This window comes from Eubalaena glacialis, chromosome X (genome assembly GCF_028564815.1).
Source record: "Eubalaena glacialis isolate mEubGla1 chromosome X, mEubGla1.1.hap2.+ XY, whole genome shotgun sequence".
Taxonomy (NCBI): domain Eukaryota; kingdom Metazoa; phylum Chordata; class Mammalia; order Artiodactyla; family Balaenidae; genus Eubalaena; species Eubalaena glacialis.
The window spans coordinates 128,298,757-128,322,754 of NC_083736.1; positions in this window are offsets into that span (position 1 = coordinate 128,298,757).

Sequence of the window (23,998 nt, forward strand, 5' to 3'; positions counted from 1 at the left end):
TGTACCCACTGACCAATCTGGACAAAATTCCTGACTCGACCTAACTTTAGTTAAGTCTTTCCTCCCATAAGTTCCCTGAACTTTGACCTACCCTCAGCCAGAGCCAACATACAACACCCCCCTTTTTTGCCCCTCCCACAATTAGACTGACCACAGGGAAAGACATTACCTGACCTACTGTCATTCCATCACATCACTCACTGTCTCACACTCTGCCATTTCTGGCCTTTTTTACCCCTCCCTGTAAAGGAAAGCCCTTTTCTGCCTGACATTCGAGATACTTGCAGCAGAACTTATCACGATCTGATGATCTGATATACTATGCATTTTACTTATTAATGCATATTCTGTCTTTTCCCACTAGAATGTAAACTATGTAAAGAAAAGGAATTTTTTACCTACTGTGGTCCCTGCTGTAGTCCCAGAAACTAGAACTATGCCTGGAACAAAGTAAATATTTAATAAATATTTATTGAATGAAGAAATGGATGACAAATACCTTTCTTTCCATCACACATATTTTATCATTACTTCCTCATTCTTTTTTAATAAAATAAATAAAACATAACATAATGTTGAAACCCTATATATCCCTGCTCAAGAGTCCAACTTCCATCCTCTCCATCCCTCTTCCAATCTCTTCCTCAAGAGAAATCCCTAACAGTATAAACACTTCCATTCTGTTTTTTTTTTCATTCTATTTTTTTAAACCTTTATAGATAATGTGCAATCATGAACATTGTATGATGTATTCATATGTGTTTTTAAATGTATAGAAACTATATATGTAATTTCTCTACGTGTGCGTGTATGTGTATATATATATATATATATATATATATATATATATATATATATACACACATATATATATACACACACATACATACATATCATCTTGCATCTTTCTCTTTCCTCAACACTGGGTTTTTTGAGATCTAATCATTATAAATAAATAAATAAATCTCACACACACACACACACACACACACACACACACACACACACACACACGTATTCCTGTATTCCTACTGGTTCTGTTTCTCCGGAGAACCCTGACTGATACGTGGGGCACACATAATTTCAAATTTAATAGATACTCTTAATTTGGACTCTAAAGTGTTTGAACTAATGAGCCAGTTTATCCTCCATACAGCAGTACATGAGATACATGGTATTTTGACAATCTGCTGGATATGAAATGCTTTATTGGTGATTTCATTTACACTTCTGTGATTGCCAGTTAAGATGAGCATCTTTTCATATGAATATTGGCAATTCAGTTTTCCCTTCAGGGAATTGACTTCAGTTTTTGGTTTATTTTTTTCCTACACTGTTGTTCTTTGAGAAATTTTTTATCTATCCTGGATATTAATTATTTTTCCATTATTTGTGCTGCAAAGAATTTCTCATGGTCTGTACATGTTTTTTAACATTTTTTCTTATAAAATGTAATTTTGTTTACTTAATTCTAAACATCTTTTTCTTTTTTTGTATGTTGTTTGTAATGTTTAAAAAATCCTTTTCTTAAGTCATGAAAACAATCTATCATAATAGTTCTAATACCTTCAAAGTTTTGTTTCTCACATTTATTTCTAAAACACATTTGTAATTTATTTTTGTGCATAGTAGTATGTAGGAATCTAATTACAACTATGGCAAAACAGTTGTCCCCAAACTATTTATTGAATAGTTCATTTTTTCTACTCTGGTTTGTAATGCCAACACACTCACATGCTATGATGCGTTATTTTTATGAATTTGGACTCTATTCCCTCCAATTTTAAAATCTATCTTTGTACAAATACAACTTCAAAATAAGTCTTCAGAGTTGATATGATAAGTTTTACCCCTTTGTTCTTATTTTCAGAAGTGTTTTGCTTATCTTAGATCTTTACTCTTAGGTATGATGCTTAGAATCAGGTTTTCAATGTCCATCGATATATCTGGTGAATTTCATTGGTAGACTTTCTGATGTCCAATCATCCTTGCCTTGCTTGTATGAAGGCATTTTTTAATGTGTTAGATTTGGTTTGCTAGCATGTCATTTACAATCTTTATATCTATATTCATAAGTGATTTTGGACTGAAATTTTCTTTTCTTGTACTTACTTTTGGGACTTAGATTATACTTGAAATGAGTGTTCGTTCCTTTTCCAAACATAGTCTGTATGACACTGATGTTTCAGTACTTTGTAAGGTATACTTTGAGGCCTAATAAGTGGTCTTTGTATATTGTATAAATAAGTACACATACACATGCATATAAACATATAGAAGTAGAAATACATATACATATTTCCCTTAAGCTTGAAAAGGAAATATATTTTCTATATGTTGGGTATTGTGTGTATATATATATATATAATACATATAAACATATAAGATATAGATATATATAATTTCACAAATATGTTCCATCAAGCCTTTTCATTCTATCCTTCATTTTTCTTAACTTCCTTTTAATAGTTTTCATCTCTCTATATAATTGTGCTGAATATTTTGTGGTTTCTTGACAGTCATTTAAAAATATTAACAATTCTCTTTTTAGCTGTGTATAGTCTGTTTTGCATTTCTAATATTGCTCTTTTGTCTTTTCAAAATATTATTTTCTCATTTCATAATCTCTCATTCTTTTTATAGTTAGTTTCTTTGAAATGTCTTTATTATACCTATTTTAACTCCCTTTCAGTATGTTCTATTATTTCTAAAAACTTGGGTATGAATTTCATTTTTGCTTTGCCAACTCTAAGTTAACTGTTTCTCATCATGATTCTTTTCTCCCTAATGCACTTGGTACTTTTCTTTAAATCAGCTCATGGTGAATTGTAATTCTAAACTTTTTTTAATGTTAGGTGTTGACTTAGGAGTCTGCACATAGCAGATCGTGTGTTCTGATGCTATTGTAAATGGTATTTTCTCTATTATTATTTACCCTAACCAGCAATTTTTTTATATATGAAAGCTAATAATTTCTGTACATTAATTTTATATCCTGCTATCTTACTGAATGCTTTTATTGTTTCAATTAGTTGTGTCATTGACTCTTCAGAGATTTTTATATATGCTATTATAGCATTTTAAAATAGAGAGAGCTTCACTTTTATTTTTACCAGTTATTATGCCTCAAATTAATTTTTTCTCCCTTGTCTAGTTTCATTGACTAATACCTTTAGTACAATGTTAAATAGTGATGCAGAATCTGAACAGACACCTCACCAAAGAAATGCAGATAACAAATAGGCATAGGAAAGTATGTTCTACAGAATATGTCTCAGGGAAATGCAAATTACATGAAAGCTACTCCAGCTTTCTTTTGATTTCCATTTGCATGGAATATCTTTTTCCATCCCCTCACTTTTAGTCTGTATGTGTCCCTAGGTCTGAAGTGGGTCTCTTGTAGACAGCATATATATGGGTCTTGTTTTGTATCCATTCAGTCAGTCTATGTCTTTTGGTTGGAGCATTTAATCCATTTACATTTAAGGTAGTTATCGATATGTATGTTCCTATTACCATTTTCTTAATTGTTTTGGGTTTGTTATTGTAGGTCTTTTCCTTCTCTTGTGTTTCCTGCCTAGAGAAGTTCCTTTAGCATTTCTTGTAAAGCTGGTTTGGTGGTGCTGAATTCTCTTAGCTTTTGCTTGTCTGTAAAGGTTTTAATTTCTCCATCAAATCTGAATGAGATCCTTGCTGGGTAGAGTAATCTTGGTTGTAGGTTTTTCCCTTTCATCACTTTAAATATGTCCTGCCACTCCCTTCTGGCTTGCAGAGTTTCTGCTGAAAGATCAGCTGTTAACCTTAAGGGGATTCCCTTGTATGTTATTTGTTGCTTTTCCCTTGCTGGTTTTAATATTTTTTCTTTGTATTTAATTTTTGATTGTTTGATTAATATGTGTCTTGGCATGTTTCTCCTTGGATTTATCCTGTATGGGACTCTCTGTACTTCCTGGACTTGATTGACTATTTCCTTTGCCATGTTAGGGAAGTTTTCAACTATAATCTCTTCAAATATTTTTTCAGTCGCTTTTTTTTTCTCTTCTTCTTCTGGGACCCCTATAATTCGAATGTTGGTGCATTTAATGTTGTCCCAGAGGTCTCTGAGACTGTCCTCAATTCTTTTCATTCTTTTTTCTTTATTCTGCTCTGCGGTAGTTACTTCCACGATTTTATCTTCCAGGTCACTTATCCATTCTTCTGCCTCAGTTATTCTGCTATTGATTCCTTCTAGAGAATTTTTAATTTCATTTATTGTGTTGTTCATCATTGTTTGTTTGCTCTTTAGTTCTTCTAGGTCCTTGTTAATCCTTTCTTGTATTTTCTCCATTCTATTTCCAAGATTTTGGATCATCTTTACTATCACTACTCTGAATTCTTTTTCAGGTAGACTGCCTATTCCCTCTTCATTTGTTTGGTCTGGTGGGTTTTTGCCTTGGTCCTTCATCTGCTGTGTATTTCTCTGTCTTCTCATTTTGCTTAATTTACTGTGTTTGGGGTCTCCTTATCGCAGGCTGCAGGTTCACAGTTCCCATCGTTTTTGGTGTCTGCTCCCAGTGGGTAAGGTTGGTTCAGTGGGCTGTGTAGGCTTCCTGCTGGAGGGGACTGGTGCCTGTGTTCTGGTGGATGAAGCTGGATCTTGTCTTTCTGGCGGGCAGGACCATGTCCGGTGGTGTGTTTTGGGGTGTCTGTGAACTTATTATGATTTTAGGCAGCCTCTCTGCTAATAGGTAGGGTTGTGTTCCTGTCTTGCTAGTTGTTTGGCATAGGGTGTCCAACACTGTAGCTTGCTGGTCATTTAGTGGAGCTGGGTCTTAGCGTTGAGATGGAGATCTCTGAGAGAGCTTTTGCCATTTGATATTTTGTGGGGCCAGGAGGTCTCTGGTGGACCAATGTCCTGAACTCAGCTCTCCTACTTCAGAGGCTCAGGCCTGACACCTGTTTGGAGCACCAAGACCTTGTTAGCTACATGGCTGCTTTTCCATTTTTGAGGTGTTTTTTCCACTGTGCCAGTCAGTCTGGGGGCCAGATGACTCCATGGCTGCTGGGGCTGCCAGGCTCCTCTGACCATCCAGTCCTGCTCTGCCATGGGAGCTGCTCCGGTGGCCACAGTGCTCACTCAGGAAGCTGACACGGCAGAGGCTGGAGTAGTGGTAAAACACTCTTGAAAGACACACAAGTAGACCTGTATACATTGAAAGACATGCCCTTTTCTTGGATAGGAGGAATGGACATCATGAAGATGTCCGTTACCTCTGCTAATTTATAAATGTAATGTGATTCTAATAAAAATTCTTACTTACATTTAAATGGAGCTTGATAAGTTGATAAGAAAGACAAGTCATAATCAAATTTATATAGAAAGCAATCATGCAAGTTGAGATAGGATAACACACAAAAAAGGAAAACTGCAAGAGGGGATTAACCCTATTAGACATTAAAACATACTGTAAAGTTTCATTAAATAAAACAGAATTGTGCTGACATATTAAAAAAATCATGTGCTAGAATAGAAATGCCAGAAGGTGACCCAAATACACATGCAAATTTAATATGTGATTGGTATGGCATCTTAAAACACTGGGGCAAAGGTGGATTTTAAAAGCATGGTGTTAGCAACCCATGACCCAACCCATGCCAAGTTCCCACACCAGTACCACTTGCTCCAGAACTGTTCCACTCTGGGGCAAGAGTTCTGGTACTGGGAGTGGGTGGAGTACATACTTAAAGGGAATAAAGCCAGCTCAGACCTAAACTTGGGGCTTCTGCTTCAGCAACGCAGGACCTGCCCCTACCCCAAATAAGGTGGTGATGGCCACTGAGCAGAAGGGAAGTACTGGCTCACGATTGGTTTTAGCCCTACTCCTCCGTATCTAGCCCACCCTCCACCAAGGTGATAGCTGCCAGCAAACCCTGAGGAAAGATGTGACTTGTGTTCATATCAGATCCAGTTCTTTCACCAAAGCCACTGGGCACATGCAGACTATATAGGGATGCTCCCACATAAGGACATTCCTTCAAGATGCAATAGGTAACTGCTTCACATAATTTCATAGAGAAAGAGAAAGTTAAGAAAAATGAGAAGACAGAGGAATTTGTCTCAATTGAAAGAGCAAGAGAAAACCCCTGGAAAAAACAAGTAATAAAACAGAATAAACAATTTACCAGATAAAGAGTTGAAAGCATTAGTAATAAGAATGCTAACTGAATTAGGGAAAAGACTAGGTGAACACAGTGAAAATTTTAACAAAGAGCTAGAAAATATAAAAAGAACCAGTCAGAAATGAAGAATAAAATAACCAAAATGAAAAACACAATAGAAGGAATTAATAGTAGGCTAGGTGATACAAAAAAACATATAAGTGATCTGGAAGATAGGATAATTAAAATCACCCAAATAAGAAGAGCAAAAGAAAAAACAAATTTTAAAAATGAGAACAGTTTAAGGGACCTCAGAGACAACATCAAGCATACCAACATTTGCATTTTAGCGGTCCCAGAAAGAGAAGAGAGAAAGGGGTTGAAAATGTATCTGATAAAATCATGGCTAAAAACTTCTCAAACCTGTAGAAGGAAACAGATACCCAAGTAAAGGAAGCACAGAGGGTCCCAAACAAGATGAACCTAAACAGACCCACACAAATATATATTATAATTAAACTGGCAAAGTTAAAGAGAGAATTCCAAAGGTAGCAAGAGATAAACAAAGAGTCATAAACAGGGGAACCACCATAAGTCTATCAGCTGATTTTTCTGCAAAAACTTTGCAGGTCAGAAGGGAGTGGTGTGATAAATTCAAAGTGCTGAAAGGGAAAAACATGCAACCTAGGATACTCTACCAGCAAGATTTCCATATAGAATTGAAGGCGAGATAAAGAACTTCTCAGACAAGCAAAAATTAAAAGGATTCATCAATAAACCAACCCTAAAAGAAATGTTAAAGAGTCTTCCTTAAGTGGAAAGGAAAAGGCTATAACAAGAAGTAAGAATCTATAGGAAAGAAAAAATTCCACTAGTAAAGGCAAATATACAGTAAAGGCTGAGGATCAACCACTTAAGCTAGTACAAAGTTAAAAGACAAAAAATTGTAAAATCAACTATAAATATAATAATCAGTAAAGGGATAAACATGAAGATGTAAAATACAACATCAAAAACACAAAATGTAGGGAAGCGAGTAAAAAATGTAGATCTTTTATACTGTGTTTGAACTTAAAGTACTACCTGTGTAAAACAAGTAGATATAGGTCAACATATATGAACTCCATGGTAACCACAAATCAAAAACCTATAATAGATACACAAAAACTAGAGAGAAAATAACACAAGCATACCAGTAAAGAAAACATCAAACCACAAGGGAAGAAACAAAAAGAAGAAAAGAACAGAGAAGAACTACAAAAACAATCAGAAAACAAGTAATAAAATGGCAATAAGTACATACCTATCAATAATTACTTTAAATGTCAATGGACTAAATGCTCCAATCAAAATACATAAAGTGGCTGAATGGATACAAACACAAAACCTGTATATATGCTGCTTATAAGAGACTCACTTCAGAGCTAAAGCACACACAGAAAGAAAGTGAGGGGATGGAAAAGGATATTTCATGCAAATGGAAATGACAAGAATGTGGGGGTAGCAACACTCATATCAGACAAAATAGCCTTTAAACAAAGTCTCTAACAAAAGACAATGAAGGACATTATATAATAGTATAGGAATCAATACAAGAAGAGGATATTACACTCATTAACATATATGCACCCAATATAGGAGCACCTAAGTAAACAAATATTTACAGACATAAAGGGAGAAATTGACAGAGCCCAAAGTCAGCAGAAGGAAGGGAATAATAAATATCAGAGAGGAAAAAAATACAGGCAAAAAATAATAGAAAAGATCAATAAAACCAAGAGCTGGTTTTTTTCAAAAGATAAACAAAATTGATAAGTATTTAGCCAGGTTCATCAAGAAGAAAATAGAGGAGACCCAAATAAACAACATAATAAATGAAAGAGGAGAAATAATAACTGATACCACAGAGGTACAAAGAAACCATAAGAGAATACTACAAACAGTTATATGCCAACAAATTGCACAACCTAGAAGAATGGACAAATTTCTAGAAACATACAACATTTCAAGAGTGAATCAGGAAGAAATAGACAATCTGAACAGACCAACCACTGTTAGTGAAATTGAATTTGTAATAAAAATACTCACAGCAAGCAAAAGACCAGGACATGAATGCTTCACAGGGGAATTCTACCAAACATATAAAGAAGAGCCAAGACCTAGTCTTCTCAAACTATTCCAAAATATTGAAGAGGATGGAACACCCCCAAATTCATTCTACAAGGCCACAATTACCCTAATACCAAAACCAGACAAAGACACCACAACAAAAGAAAATTATGAGCCAATATCTCTGATGAATATAGACATAAAAATCTTCAACAAAATATTAGCAAACCTAATTCAACAACATATAAAAAGGATCATACATCATGATGAAGTGGGATTTATTCCAGGAATGCAAGGAAGTTTCAGTATTCACAAATCAACAAGTGCGATATGCCACATTAACAAAAAGAAGAATTAAAATCACGTGATCATCTCAATAGATGCAGAAAAAGCATTTGACAGAATTCAACATCCATTCATGATAAAAACTCTCATCAAAGTTGGTATAGAGGAAACATATCTCAACATAACAAAGGTCATTTTTGCCAAACCCATAAATAACGTTACACAGAATGATTAAAAGCTGAAAGACATTCCTCTAAAATCAGGAACAAGACAAGGGTTCCCAAAAGAATGAAATTAGAACATTTTTTCACATCATATACAAAGTAAACTCAAAATGGATTAAAGACCTAAATAAAACTGCTAGAAGAGAACATAGGCAGAAAACTCTTTGACATAAATTGTAGCTATATTTTTTTGGGTCTGTCTCCTAAGACAAAGGAAACAAGAGCAAAAATAAATAAATAGGACCTAATTAAACTTAAAAGCTTTTGCACAGCAAAGGAAACTGTTGACAAAGCAAAAAGACAACCTACTGAATGGGAGAAAATGTTTGCAAATGATGTGACTGATAAGGGGTTAACATCCAAAAATATATAAACAACTCATACAACTCAATATCAAACAAACAAACAAAAAACCCAATAACTGAGGCCTGCCAGTTCCAGCTTGTACCCTATGTCTGTGCCTGTGCCCCCTCCACCAGGCCTGACCGTGGGCCTCACACTGTCCATGCTCTTTTCATGGACCTTCGGGAAGAAACAGGTGCAAATCCTCATGGTTGGCTTGGATGCAGCTGGCAAGACCAAAGGGGAAAAAATGATTAAAAAATGGGCAGAAGACTTGAATAGACATTTTATCAAAAAAGACATAAAGATAGCCAAAAGGTACAAAAAAGATGGCCAACAGGCACATGAAAAGATGCTCAACGTCACTAATCATCAGAGAAATTCAAATCAAAACCACAATGAGATATCACCTCACACCTGTCAGGATGGCTATCACCAAAAAGAACACAAATAACAAATGTCGGAGAGAATGTAGAGAAAAGGGAACCGTTGTACACTGTTGATGGGAATATAAATCGGTGCAGCCACTATGGAAAACAGTATGGAGGTTTCTCAAAAAACTAAAAGTAGAGGTATCATGTGACTCAGCAATTCCACTCCTGGGTATATATCCAAAAAAAATGAAAACACTTATTCAAAAATATACATGCACCCCAATGTTCATAGAACCATTATTTACAATTGCCAAGATAAGGAAGCAACATAAGTGTTCATCAACAGATGCATGGATAAAAAAGATATGATACACACACACACACACACACACACACACACACAATGGAATATTACTCAGCCATAAAAATGAATGAAATTCTGCCATTTGCTACAACATCAATGGACCTAGAATTATGCTTAGTGAAATGTCAGAGAAAGACAAATACTGTATGTTATCACTTATATGTAAAATCTAAAAAATAAAACAAATGAATGTATATTAACAAAACAGAAGCAGACTCACAGATATAGAGAACAAACTAATGGTTAGTGGGGAGAGGGAAGGGGGGAGGTACAAGATAGGGGTAGGGGATTAAGAGGTACAAACTACTATGTATAAAATAAATAAGATACATGGATATATTGTCCAGGACAGGAAAATGTAACTGTTATTTTATAATAACTTTAAAAGGAGTATAATCTATAAAAATATTGAATTAGTGTTGTACACCTGAAACTAATATATAATATTGTATATCAACTATACTTCAATAAAAATTAAACAAACAAACGAAACAAAGAAAAACAGGTACAGAGATCCGAGTAGTGGTTACCATAGAGGAAGGAGTGGGGGGAGGACAAAATGGGTGAAGTGGGCCAACTGTACAGTGACAGATAAAACTAAACTTTTGGAGTTGAGCACGCTGCCATGTATACAGAAGTCGAAATACAATGTTGAACACATGAAACATATATAATGTTGTAAACCAATGTTACTTCAATTAAAAAAAATTGATATCCCTTAGCAAGATTGATTAAGGAAAAAATGAGAGAAAACAGAATTTTCCAAAACCCAGGTTGAATGAGGGGATATCACCATATATCCTACATATATTAAAAGTATGATAAAGAAATATTATAAACAAGTTTATGCCAATTATGACAATTTAAATGAAATATAGTTTCTCATTAACTGCTCACAACAATCCTATAAAGTATTATTACCTCTATTTTATCTGAGGAATGTGAGAATCAGGGAAGTTCAATGACTTAAGGTCAGCTATTATGCCCTTAGTTTTTCAATCACACCACATTGCCTTGGTGTTGTCAATTCTGTCACTTCAATTTCTTCATGTACAAAATGAGGAAAACAATGATTTAGCATAGAGCAGTACTGTATAGATTATCAAATGATAATGCAATGATTTAATGTGAATATTAAATACATCCAGAATGTTAGTGATCAATCTCCTGCCTTATATCTTCCCTTGCTCTAAGTGGATATGGTAAATAAGTATGTTTTACTAGAAAAGTATATTTCTTTTTCCTAAATTTTGTTCTATAAATATTTGCTCTTATTATATGAAATTTAACAAAATCTATAATTGACCAACAATTGTATTCGATTTTTCGCTTACTTGGACAAAATGAAAGTCGAAATGTTTCTCTATGAAAAGACTATTCCATACAATTTATCAATCTCAGTTTTTCTTTGGAGAAATGGATCATTAAGTTCCCACTCTATGAAACACAAATATGTACCCCATTATGGGAACAATTCACACTGTAAAATCAAACAAATATTTCAACTTAAATTGGAACATGAATGAAGTTCCAAAATCTATTTGAAATGAGAAATTAAGGTCAACATAGTAGCAAATGAGGTTTAAAATATTTGTCTGGAAATCAATAGAGCTGCTCTATACGTAGGTACGCATTTAATACTATATGGGAGTAAAATAAAAATATTGGCTTTAAGTGAGGAATTGTACTGCAAGTATGTGGGATTTCAACAAATTTTCTGTACACCCTTCTATCGATACATTGTGATAATACAGGGGAAAATGTGAAGTTTATATATGGTAGGTATTTTTTTCTCCCCATTCATTCCATCTCCATCTTCTGCCCTCTTCCCACAACAAAGTGATGACAAATGGGCTATATTCTTTTTTTAAAAAAAGCACTTTTGGTAAGCTATAGCATACATAACAAAAAGTACACAATCACAATTGTACAGATTGATAAAATTTTACAAAATGACCATACCTACATAGCCAGCACCGACATTTAGAAACATAACATTACCAGCATCCCAGAGGTCTCCTGTGTGCCCTCTTCCAGTCACCACCTACTCCCATCCCTCCTCAAAGCTAAATAAAATCCTGATTCCTAACAGAATAAGTTTTCTTTGTATGTCTTTGATAAATGGAATAAAAGAATATGTACTATTATGTCAGGCTTCTCTTACTTATGTTTGTGATATCTGTCCACACTGTTGTACATAATTACAAGTCGTATCCTCATTGCTGTGCAACGTTCACGTGATCACATCAAAATGTATTTATCCTTTCTACTCTTGATTTCAAGTTTGGGAAGTATTACAAATGGTGACACTATGGACATTCTTTTACATGATTTTTTTGTGATGATCAGCACTTTCTTTTTGGACATATACCTAGAACTGGAATTTTTGAATTATAGAGTATACAAGTATTCAGCTTTGTTAGATACTGCCAAACAGTATTTTCCAAATTATTTGTACTAATTTACATCCCCATCAACTGTATGTGAGAATTCTGGTTGCTCCACATTCTTACTGCCACTTAGTACTGTCCGTCCTCTTCTTTCAGACATTCTGGTGGGTATGGTCCTTCCTTCGTCATCACTGCAGTGCATGTTGTTATATCTACTGAGTCTATATTATTTCATGCTCCTGTGGCTTACAGAAAAATGAGCTGATTAAATCTAGATAAACTTTTTGATCTTGGGTAATTCACTTAGACCAACTGAACCTCACCTTCTTTGTGAAACAAAATATTACCAGTTTGCCTATCTTATCAGATTGCCCTGTGGATTAAGTAAAACAAAGTACGGGAAATGCTAAAGAGGCAAAGTAGTATCATTATTACTATCATTTAGTACAGTGATTCTAAAACTTATTTCTTTATAACAATCATCATATAATGCTCACCTCAGACCTCTGAATCAGAATTTCTAGAGAAGCTGTTTGGGAATATGGTTTTTGAACCAATATATTCAGGTGATGTCTATAATCAGACATATTTGAAAGCCATTAATCTAGACTATGTTTTATGTTGCATAAAATGTCTTTTACACTTTCCAAGTGTCATTATTTTCTATTATTTAGCCATGGCTGTTATCCTCAGATATTTCTACATAATGAACAATATGTAATGTATTAATAGTGTTAAGTCCAATATCAGTGCCCTTTGAAACCATTTAACACTTAAAGACCCTAAGCACTGAATTTACAGCAACACTAAACACAATCACTAATCTATGCTCTGCTTATAAATTCACTACTTCTAGGAAGTATATTAAGATTTTCATTGATTTGGTATTGAACAACAAACATTTGTATGGATATTATGGAACTTGTTCTCATTCTATACTGATATTAAACTTCTGTTAATGCAAATGTAAATTGCTTCAACTTTCCTAGGAATTAATTTGACAGTATATATCAAGTACTTTAAAATTTTTTGTATGTATTTACCCTTCCAATTCTGCTTTTTGGGACTTTTCTTAAAATAATGGCCCCGAATGAGGACAATGCTTTCTACAGAAAAATGTCCACTGCAACTTTATTCATAATAAGATAAAATGGAAGCAGTCCAAATATCTAACAGTGTGAATTAGTATATAGTACTGGTATAAATTTACCATAATTTGATGGTTTCCTCATATTTTTGTCAATATTAAGCATTGCATACAAAATCACAGTTTATCCTCCAATGCAATGAGGTAGGCCATACTTAAAACTATAGATATAGATAGCATTTTTAATTAGGTTAATTAGGTTGTTTTGTTTTTTGCTGTTGAGTTGTATGAGTTCCTTATGTATTTTGGATATTAACCCCTTTTCAGATATATAGTTTGCAAATGTTTTCTCCAGTTCTGTAGGTTGCCTTTTCATATTGCTGTTTCCTTTGCTGTGCAGAAGCTTTTTACTTTATTGTAGTTCTACTTACTAATTTTTTCTTCTTCTTGCCTGTGCTTTGATGTCGTATCCAAAATATTGCCAAGACAATGTCAAGGAAATTTCCCCCTTGTTTTCTTCTTGGATTTTCATGGTTTCAGGTCTTAAGTTTATGTGTTTAATCAATTTTGAGTTAACTTTTGTGTATGATGTGTCCAATTTAATTGTTTTGCATATCGATATCCAGATTACTCAACATCATTTATTGAAGAGATTAGCCTTTCTTCATTTTTCATTCTGGATTGGATTTATTTTGGGGCTGTCAATTCTGTACCATTGGTCTATGTGTCTGTTTTTATTCCAGCACCATACTGTTTTGATTAATATAACTTTGTAATATAGTTTTAAATCAGGCAATGTGATGCCTTCAGCTTTGTTCTTTCCCAAGATTGCTTTGACTATAGGAGTCTTCGTGGTTCCTTATGAATATTAGGATTTTTTTTTCTATTTCTGTGAAAAATGCCATTGGAATTTTGATAGGTATTGCACTAAATCTGTAGATCTCTTTGGGTACTATGGGCATTTTAACAATATTAATTCTTCCAATCCATGAACACAGGCTATCTTTCTATTTATTTGTGTCTTCTTCAAAGTCTTTCATAAATGTCATATAGTTTTTAATGTACAGATTTTTCACCTCCTTGATAAAAATTTTTAGTTCCAGGATTTCAGTTTGTTTGTTTTTAAATAAAGTTTCTGTTTATTTATTAAATTCCTCATTTTGTTCAAGCATTGCTTTCCTGATTTTCTTTAGTTATCTATATGTGTTCTCATGTATCTCATTGAGCTTCTTTAAGATAGTTATTTTAAATTATTTCCCAAGCAATATGTAGATATACATTTCTTTGGGGTTGGTTACTGGAGCAATATTACTTTCTTTTCATGGTGTCACATTTGCCTGATTCATGTAGCCTTGAGTTGGTGTCTGTCCACTTTCAGGAACAAACCTCTCCCAATCTTTACAGACTGGTTTCAGCAGGTAAAGTCCTTCTTATTTTGGGTCCCCAGGTTGATGGGATTGCCTCTGGTCTCAGTCATGTAGGGTTGGAGCCAGGTCACATGTTTGCTTCCAGGTCCACAGTGGAGACTGCATTTGGCATGATTTTTTACCAGTGGCTCAGGTGTGCATGTATCCTGCCTTGTCCTTAGGCAGACAGTACTGGCTCTAGGACCTTGGTCAGTGGGACTCTATCTGAGACAAAGGTCCAAATTGAGGGACCATACAGTTAAGTCTGTAGATAGCAGGCCTATTTCCAAGTTTGTGAACAGGTGTGGCTCCCATTGGGTGTCTGAGAGGGTTTCTACCAGGTCACTGAGAGTATTCCTGGGCAGGTGGGACTGGCCCCAGTCCATGGTTGAGAGGGGCTGGAACTGAGTCACAGGTCTGCTTTGGGTCTACAGCCAAGATTTGTAGAGAAGAACATAAGGAAATTCTTGTGAACATAGTTCAGGCCAAAATTTCTCAAGACCAAGAAACACTAACTGTAAAAAAAAAAAAAAAAAGGTAGGTTGGGATTCATCAGATTTAGAATGTCTTCTCTTGAAAATATACAGTTAAGTAAATGAAGAGGCAAGCCATAGACTAGGAAAAAATATTAGCAGTACTTATATCTGACAAAGGACTTATATCTAGAATATAAAATAACTTTTACATATCAATAATAAGAAAAATAGCTCCAAAATATTGGCAAAGATTTGAACAGAATCTTTACAAAAAGAGATACATAATGTGTCAAAATGTCCATAGCTACTAATCAGGGAAATGCAGATTAAAATCACAATGATTTGCCCTTACACACCTACTAGAATCACTAAAATTAAAAAGAGTGAAAATATTGGTGAAAAGCAACTGGAACCCTCAAATAGCTGGGACCCTCATACACTCCAGGTGGTGATGTAAAATTGTACAACCACATTGAAAACAGTTTGGCACTTTCTTAAAAGGTGAAAATTTTGCCTACCATATGATCCATTATTCTGCCACTATGAATATACTCAAGAAAAAAGGAAATACACATCCATAAAAAAGCTTGTAAATATTTGTTTATAGCAGCTTTATTCATATTAGCTAAACCTAAAAATTCAAATGTCTACTAACAGATCAATATATAAACAAGTTTTGGTATGTCTATACACTACTGGCAAAGAAAAAGGAACAAAATACTGATATGCACAACTATATTGATGAATCTCAAAAACATGCTGTGTGAAAGAAGCCAGTCACAAAAGAGTACATACTTTATGATCACATTTGTATGACATTCTAGAAGAGACAAAACCAATCTATAGTACAATAAAGCAGATACGTGGTTGCCTAGGGCTGGAGATGGTGGAGATTAAATTCAGTGGGGCATGAGTGAACTTTCTGGGGTGAAGGAAATTTTCTATACTTTGGTAATGGTGTGATTTTATAGGTGTCTACAGTTGACAAAAGATTGGAGTGTACAGTTTAAGTGGGCTTATTTTATTGTAGGTAAATGATTTTATAAAAAGTAAGAGTGACACATGAGATACATGAAAATCAGTCTTTTCATTTAATCGATCTCATATTACCTGAAAGAAATTTACAGCTTCCGAAGGGAAGCTGTTCATCCTCTCCTCACCTATCTTTTCTAACAGCTGGTTCTTTTTCAAAAAACCATTGGAACAGCTATGCCCTTAGAGAATTTTTTTAATGTGCGGATACTTTGTTATAATATCAAATTAGATTGCATTGAAAAATAAACCACCGTAGTCATGTGTAACTCAAAGGCTATTTCCTAACACCAAAGGCTACTTCCTAACAGCAGAGGCAGTTTTCAATGGTCTGCATGGTGAATTAGTTCCATAGCCCCTATTCATAATAGAAGTTTTACTTCTGTTCTACAGCTGATGAAGCTGAAAATAGGCCTTGTGCTTTGGGGGTTAGTTTCTCATTTGGACTTCATAGAGGAAAGCTTATTTCACCATTTTTAAATTAAAAAATTAATTAAAAAAGCAAAGATATTCCAAGTTCTTGCTTAGTGGAATGCCCAGAACACTCCACTTTTATTTGAAACTGTCTCAGCAGACTCTTTTGATTATTTAAAGAATATATGCTTGGAGAGACTCCTAGAAATCCTTTAGTAAGAGATGCACAATACTTATAAAGCATAGGTACTGGCACCAAGGATATGAGCATCCTACTTCTCTCTTCAGACTCAATAATAATCCTTTTTTTCTTACTGGGTGTAAATATTCCAGCAAGAAAATTACAGCGAGAATGTTTGCTTTGGTTACCAGGATTCTAGCTGTAAAATTATTTTCATTCTATCTAGTGTTTATTTCTCTTGATGCTGGAAGAATGACAGTGAATGTCAATCAACTTCATTGCTTTCTACATGTGTCCTCCTGGTTCAGATACTCAGAAATCTTACTGAAGGAAATAAAATAGGTGTTGCATTATAAGTAACTATACCAGAAAAAAATGATGAGAATGTCTCTTGTGAATACCTTCACAACATAACCCTGTGTATTGGGTACCGTTTCCATTTGAAGCCTCAGATTTTCCTCTAAGACTACCAGAAATCTATTATCATAAAGCAAGGACATACTTAATAGGCTCTAGTACTCTTTCTACTTGTTATAAGGTTTTTCATATCTGTTACATAGTCTGCCCTTCTACGAATACATACGTGTGTGTGTACACCCAGACGTGTATGCATGTGCTGTCACAGATGTGTACTAGAGAAATAATATTCAATCTGAGTTTATTTGTCCTTTTGGAATTCTTATTACTTAGTGCACTTTGGGTTTCTGTAGTTAGAGATTACTGGAAATAGGAGTTTTCATCAATTTTTGTTGAAATAATGCAGTTTGGTGGCACCAACTCATCTTTGATCAGCTTACACTACCCAAAACATAGTAAATATGCTCTTCAAAGAGTAAACATAATGCTATGATAGAGTAGGTGGTCTACAAATTTAACAGCCATTTATTGAGCATCTGTTACTGTCAAGTAAAGAGAAATGTGACATGATACTTGCTTTCAAAGGGCTAATTAATGAGAGATTTGTTTGGGAACATATAGAATTCAGGGTTTCCTAAAAATATTAGTAAAAATAATAATAATAATTTTTAGTTTGTCAGATTAAGTGGGGGTCTACAGGGTGCTCTTCCGTAGTGGCCCCAAGGAGTGTTCACACAGGCACTTTTTGAATACCTGTAGTGACCGAGAACTTGCTAACTCTTAAAATAGCTCATTCCATCATTGGCTACTGTTAGAAATGATTTTTCTTATATTAAATCAAAATCTATTGCTCTGTGACTTCTACACACTCGTCCTAGTTATTCCCTCAGGGGCCCTCGGAAATAAATCGAAGTATACTTTTTCTTTGAAAATATTATTCACTTTAAGCTTTCACTTAATGAAATGATAAGAGGCTAAAACAACCTTTATTCATATAGTCACTATCATGGAGAGAAATCTTAATTTTTATGTTCAAAAAAGTATCTTTGATACTTTCTAGATAGTATGAAAGAGCCCATGTTTTGAACATTTAAAATGTCAAATATTGAGCAAACTTAGTACTTAAAGTATATGAATTTGATCTTTATAAAAGGAAGAAAAAGAAAGCAAGGAAAGTAGCATTTATTTACTATCGCTTGGGCACTTGGAACTTGCTAACTACTTACACATATCTTATTTAGTATTGACAAACAGTGTTGCGAGGGGATATTTTATCTCCATTTTTTTTTTTGCTTTTCTTTTTTATACTTTTTTATTTTTAAATTTTCTTAAGAAAATATGTATTATTTTAGAAATAAGTCATAAGATTAAAAATTTTAGATTTATAAAGGTCTGGAGAAATAGAAATTCCTGAATGGAAAAATTTAAGTTTTATAAATTAAAAAACAATTTTGGAATGGAGTTAAAGTCAAAATTGGCCTGAAATTTTTCTCTTTAAATTAACTCCCCAACAGTCTGTTTCCTTAAATGTTTTACTGAATTAAATATCTTTTGTTCTAAGTGTTGGTTGAAGTACTGTGAGGACAAGAATGTATGATTCTTTATAAAGTTCTCAACAGTATTTTCTAATGTCAGCAAACTATTTCTTTTGGTTTTCTTTGCCACTTATCATATATTGTTTTATAACCTTATCAACTGTCTGCAAATAAAATCTATTGCTTTCAAGACAATGTTCTTCTTAAATGCTTTTAGTCTTAATTGCAACATTTTTCATGTTGAGTTGCTTAAGCCACATACTTTGTATTCAAGCAGATGTTTACAAAATAAATAATCATATTGAGTTTATGTGGCTCATAATTCCACGTATTACAGATTGTTTCAGGTGACTCTACAGACCTCATTTTCTTCTCACTTAAAAGATGCACTCAGAATAATATTTAAATTACATGTACACATCTAATAAAAATATATAGTCATTTTAATAACTTTGCACTGTCAATCATTGATAGGAAAATATAACCTGACATGCTCTGGATTGATCTCTGGTGGGCAATGCATTTGAAAGTGCTATAACTCTTGGTTAGCACAGTATTTCCTGGGATGTCATCTACCATCAATGTGACTTTTGTTGTTATTGTTTGTTTGTCTCTTGGAGAGACTCTCCTGTCCCTTGTCAGGTAAAAGCACAGTTCAAATATGTACGTCTTTTCCTCTTAGCAGTCTGGTGGATCCCACAATTTGGAACAGGTAGTTTTAAATCCAAATTAATTATAGGATGATTTACAAACTTGTGTTATGAGTATTATGTAAATTTACAAGATGAAAATTTAATATAGACCAAGGGATATATTGCTTCTATGGGCTGAAATACAGCCTTCTCTGGGGTGGCATCACATTCATATTTGTAAAGACTATTTTTTAGAGTAGTTTTATATTAAATTGAGAGGAAGATATGAAGATTCTTCATATACACCCTGCCTCCACACATGCATACCTTCTCTCATTATCAACATCCCCCTGGAGTGGTACATTTGCTACAATTGATGAACCTACACAGACATCACAATCATTGAGTCCACAGTTTATATTAGGGTTCACTCTTGTGCATTCTGGGGGTTTGGACAAATGTATAATGACATATAGCCTTCATTAAAGTATCATACAGAGTATTTTCACTGCCTTCAAAATCCTATGTCCTCTGCCTACTTATCCTTCCTTCCCCACAACCTTTGGCACCCACTGATCTTTTCCCGTCTTCATAATTTTGCCTTTTCAGGAATGTCATAGTTGGAATCATACGCTATGTAGCCTTTTGAGATTGCTTCCTTCTTTCTTTTTTTTGAATTAAAAATTACTTCATGGCTGAAAAATTCTCACCAATATCTGAGGCTTCAGCGAGGTACAATCTCTTTGCAATAGTAACATCAAGACCACTGATCACCATAACAAATATCATCATAATGACAAAGCTTGAAATATTGTGAGAATTACCAAAATGTGACCCAGAGACACGAAGTTAGCAAATGCTGTTGGAAAATGGTGCCAATATACTTGCTCGATGCAGGGCTGCCACAAACGTTCAATTTGTAAAAAAAAAAAGCAGTGTCTGTGAAGCACCATAAAGCAAGCACAATAAAACGAGGTGTGCCTATAATTAAAGCCCCTACGTGTTTTGGGGGGTTTTGTGTCTTACACTTGTGTTCAGATTTAAAACAAAATTCTTTCTCAATGTTTTTGTCAAACAGATCCCATTAGACCACCATGTTTGTGTTTCTCAAGTTTGTTTTCCCCCTCTGAGAAGATCTCTTCACAAGCATGGGCATCAAATAGCACTTCTTTTCGGTGAGTCTCTTAAAAATACGTCAGGAGAGAATATTCAAACACATATTGTGAGTTGACCCCTCTTGGCTCTCATGATGTCTCTCATGATCAGCATCAAAACATCATTGTCCTACACATGGCTAGATGATTCCTCAACATTGATGAAACTACCATGGAATTTCACTGCCCAACTTTGTTGATCACCGAGCATGTTTTATTCTTTATTATTTTACATTACCTCTACTGGGTTTTCTTCTCCCTGGAAACAGGCTTTAGTCTTCACTAGCTCTGTAAAAGCCCATTATGAAGCCTACTTAAAATGACTGTCCTTTGCCACACCTGGCCTTGTCTCTCCACCATGCTTTCAATAGACTCTACTGCAGTCACCTGGAGGGCTTGTAGAAACACAGGCTGCAGGCCCCACCCCCGCAGTTTCTGATTGGTAGGTTTGGAGCGAGGCTGAGAAGTTACATAGCCTAACAGGTTCCCAGGTGATGCTGATACTTCTGATCCGGGACCTCACTTTGAGACTCCGGGCTCTACCAGCGTGCCTCGTGCTGCATACTGTTTGCCAATTTTCACAGCTAGAGCCACTTAACTCACACGTTCTGATTCTGCCCCACGCAGGTAGGAAGGAATACAGGCCTTTCATTGGCCCAGTACGACGTAACTTTACGGCAGATTTGATGTGGGTAGCAGAGCTGGGTGAGCCTTTGCTGAGTTTTCCAGCTCCCGTACCTCATCCCTTCCTGGATTCCTTGCTGGACACGCTATTTCCTCTGGGACTAGGACACTTGGATTTCCCTTGCTCAGTTCCTTCTGGAAGCTGAAGATGAGCCGGTAAGTTCACTTCCTGCATCAGGGAATCCACCTGGTTGCCTTCTGGACATGTGTGACCCTATGCTCACTCTGGCGTTTTTGGTTTGCCTGCACTGATTTCTTTCTGTTGCTTGTTGTTAAGACTTTGCTGTTTGCCTTTTCTGTGCCAGTGAGTCTAGTATCCTGGGTCTGGCATTCCCAGGCCTGACTTCGAATACCCCAGGCTACCTGCAAACATGGATTATTTATTCAGCTGAACAGCATTGTTGCTTTTTCTATGACTCTTGCCCATTCTTTCCGTCTCTTGATTTCTACATGTGTTTCTAGACCCCTCAACTCCAGGCTCCATCTCCTTCATGCTCTGAGACTCAGTGCTGGCTTGTTTTTTCCTCTGTGAATGATTACTTTTCTGATAAGATCATACACCTTGTTTGGAAGGTTCTAATGCCACCTACATGCATGACTTAGATCCAAGTAAGTCAACTATATTTTTTCCTTTTTAAACCTCTGTCAAGGAGGTCTATGAGCTGGCTATGCAAAGTGTCGTCTGAGGATCGGTGGCTTTCAGCATGTTAGAGGTGCTCGTTAGAAATGCAGAGCCTCAGGCCCCACCTCAGATGTACTGAGTTAGAATCCAGGATGTAACAAGAGCCCCAGGTGATTTTCATGCACATTGTAAAGAACTGATGTATGGTATAGCGCCCATAGGATGAACTGCTGTCACCTGAGACTAATTGTGACTCTCAACCTTACTAATCAGTACTTTTCCCAACTTCCTTAACACCACTGATGTAATTTTATAGAACTGTGTTGGGTGAGTTTCCCGCTAATAATGTGAACTATGACCGACAATCCATGATTCTGCAGGAACCCAGAGCCTCTCTACGTGCGTCTCACATTTGTTGTTTCCTGGGATATCTCTTGCACAAGGCCTTTTCAACTATGTCAGCATACTAAAGGAATATTTCTTCATGCTTTTGGCCATGATCTGATCTGGGCTTGGATGACAGGCGGCTTGAGGGTCCAGGGTGGATGAGTACCACTCAAGTTCCACAATAAATTTTAGGTGCTTTATGTAATGCTGGCTCACAGAGGTGACCATCCAACCATCTCTCATCAGCATTTACAATGGAGAAGGTGTGGAAAGTAGATCAGCCTGGGTGAACTCCACCCCAGAGCTTCTGAGGTGGGTGGGGCCAGCAGTACTGGTCTGGACAGTGACCGGTGTTGCCAGAAACCCATCCCTGAAGGAGCAGGACTCCAGCCAGTGACTGAGTCCACAAGTCAGGTCCAGCCATTGCAGGGAGGGGGCTAATAAGACATATACGGAGTGTCAGAGCCTCAATCAAGACTGCCTACATTCAGGATAGGGCTACAGCCCCCAAAGGAAGGAAACTGCTGCATTAACCTGGAGACCCAGGTGGACATGCCCTTATTCATAAGCAGTGCCATAGAAAGAACATGGGTTCTAGAATCCAAGCTGGGTTTGTGTGACCTTAAATAGCTTTATCCTCGGATGGTCTTCCTAGGGAAAAGAAAATGCAGGTCCAGGGTCTAATAGAGGACTCAAATAGTAGGGTGCTTAATTAAGTGGTAGTTTATTATGTTTATTATAGAGGTAATCATTCTGATGTGAGCCTATGGACCTCAGGGCTGCTCCAGGTTCTTTGAATTCTGACCCGATTGGTTGGAGGGTCGGGTAGCTAGTGTAGTAACTTGCTCAGGATCTGAGCAGAAGGGAGCATGCATGCTCAAAGCACAAGTGCTTAGCTAGGTATATTGGAGGACTTTTTTTTGCCTTTCCTCTTTTGTTCTCTTGTGATTTGACGACTATCATCTTTAGTGTGGTGTTTGGATTCCTTTTTCTTTTTTGTGTGTATATCTGTTATAGAAATTTGCGTTGTAGTTACCATGAGGTTTTGGTATAGCAGTCTGTCTCTCTCTCTCTCTCTCTCTCCCTCTCTCTCTCTCTCTCTCTCTCTCTCTCTCTCTCTATATATATATATATATATATATATATATATATATCTCCTGAATTTGTACTCTCCTCCTCTCACAGTTACTGGTTTTGATATCATATTTGTGTGTGGATAATGTCCTACCTTTACTGTATGTTTGTCTTTACCGGTGAGCTTTCCCATTTCATAATTTTCTTGTTTCTAGTTGTGGCCTTTTCTTTCCCACCTAGAGAAGTTCCTTTAGCATTTGCTGTAAAGCTGGTTTGGTGATGCTGAATTCTCTTAGCTTTTGCTTGTCTGGAAAGCTTTTGATTTCTCTGTCAAATCTGAATGAGAGCCTTGTGGGGTAGAGTAATCTTGGTTGTAGGTTTTTCCCTTTCATCACTTTAAATACATCGTGCCACCACCTTCCGGCCTGCAGAGTTTCTGCTGAAAAATTCAGATAGCCTTATGAGAGTTCCCTTGTATGTTATTTGTTGCTTTTCCCTTGTTGCTTTTAATATTGTCTCTTTATCTTTAATTTTTGTCAGTTTGATTACTATGTGTCTGAGCATGTTCCTCCTTGGGTTAATCCTGTATAGGACTCTCTGGGCTTCCTGGACTTTGGTGACTGTTTCCTTTCCCATGTTAGGGAAGTTTTCTGCTATTATCTTTTCTCAGGTCCTTTTTCTCTCTCTTCTCCTTCTGGGACCCCTATAATTCAAATGTTAGTGCATTTGAT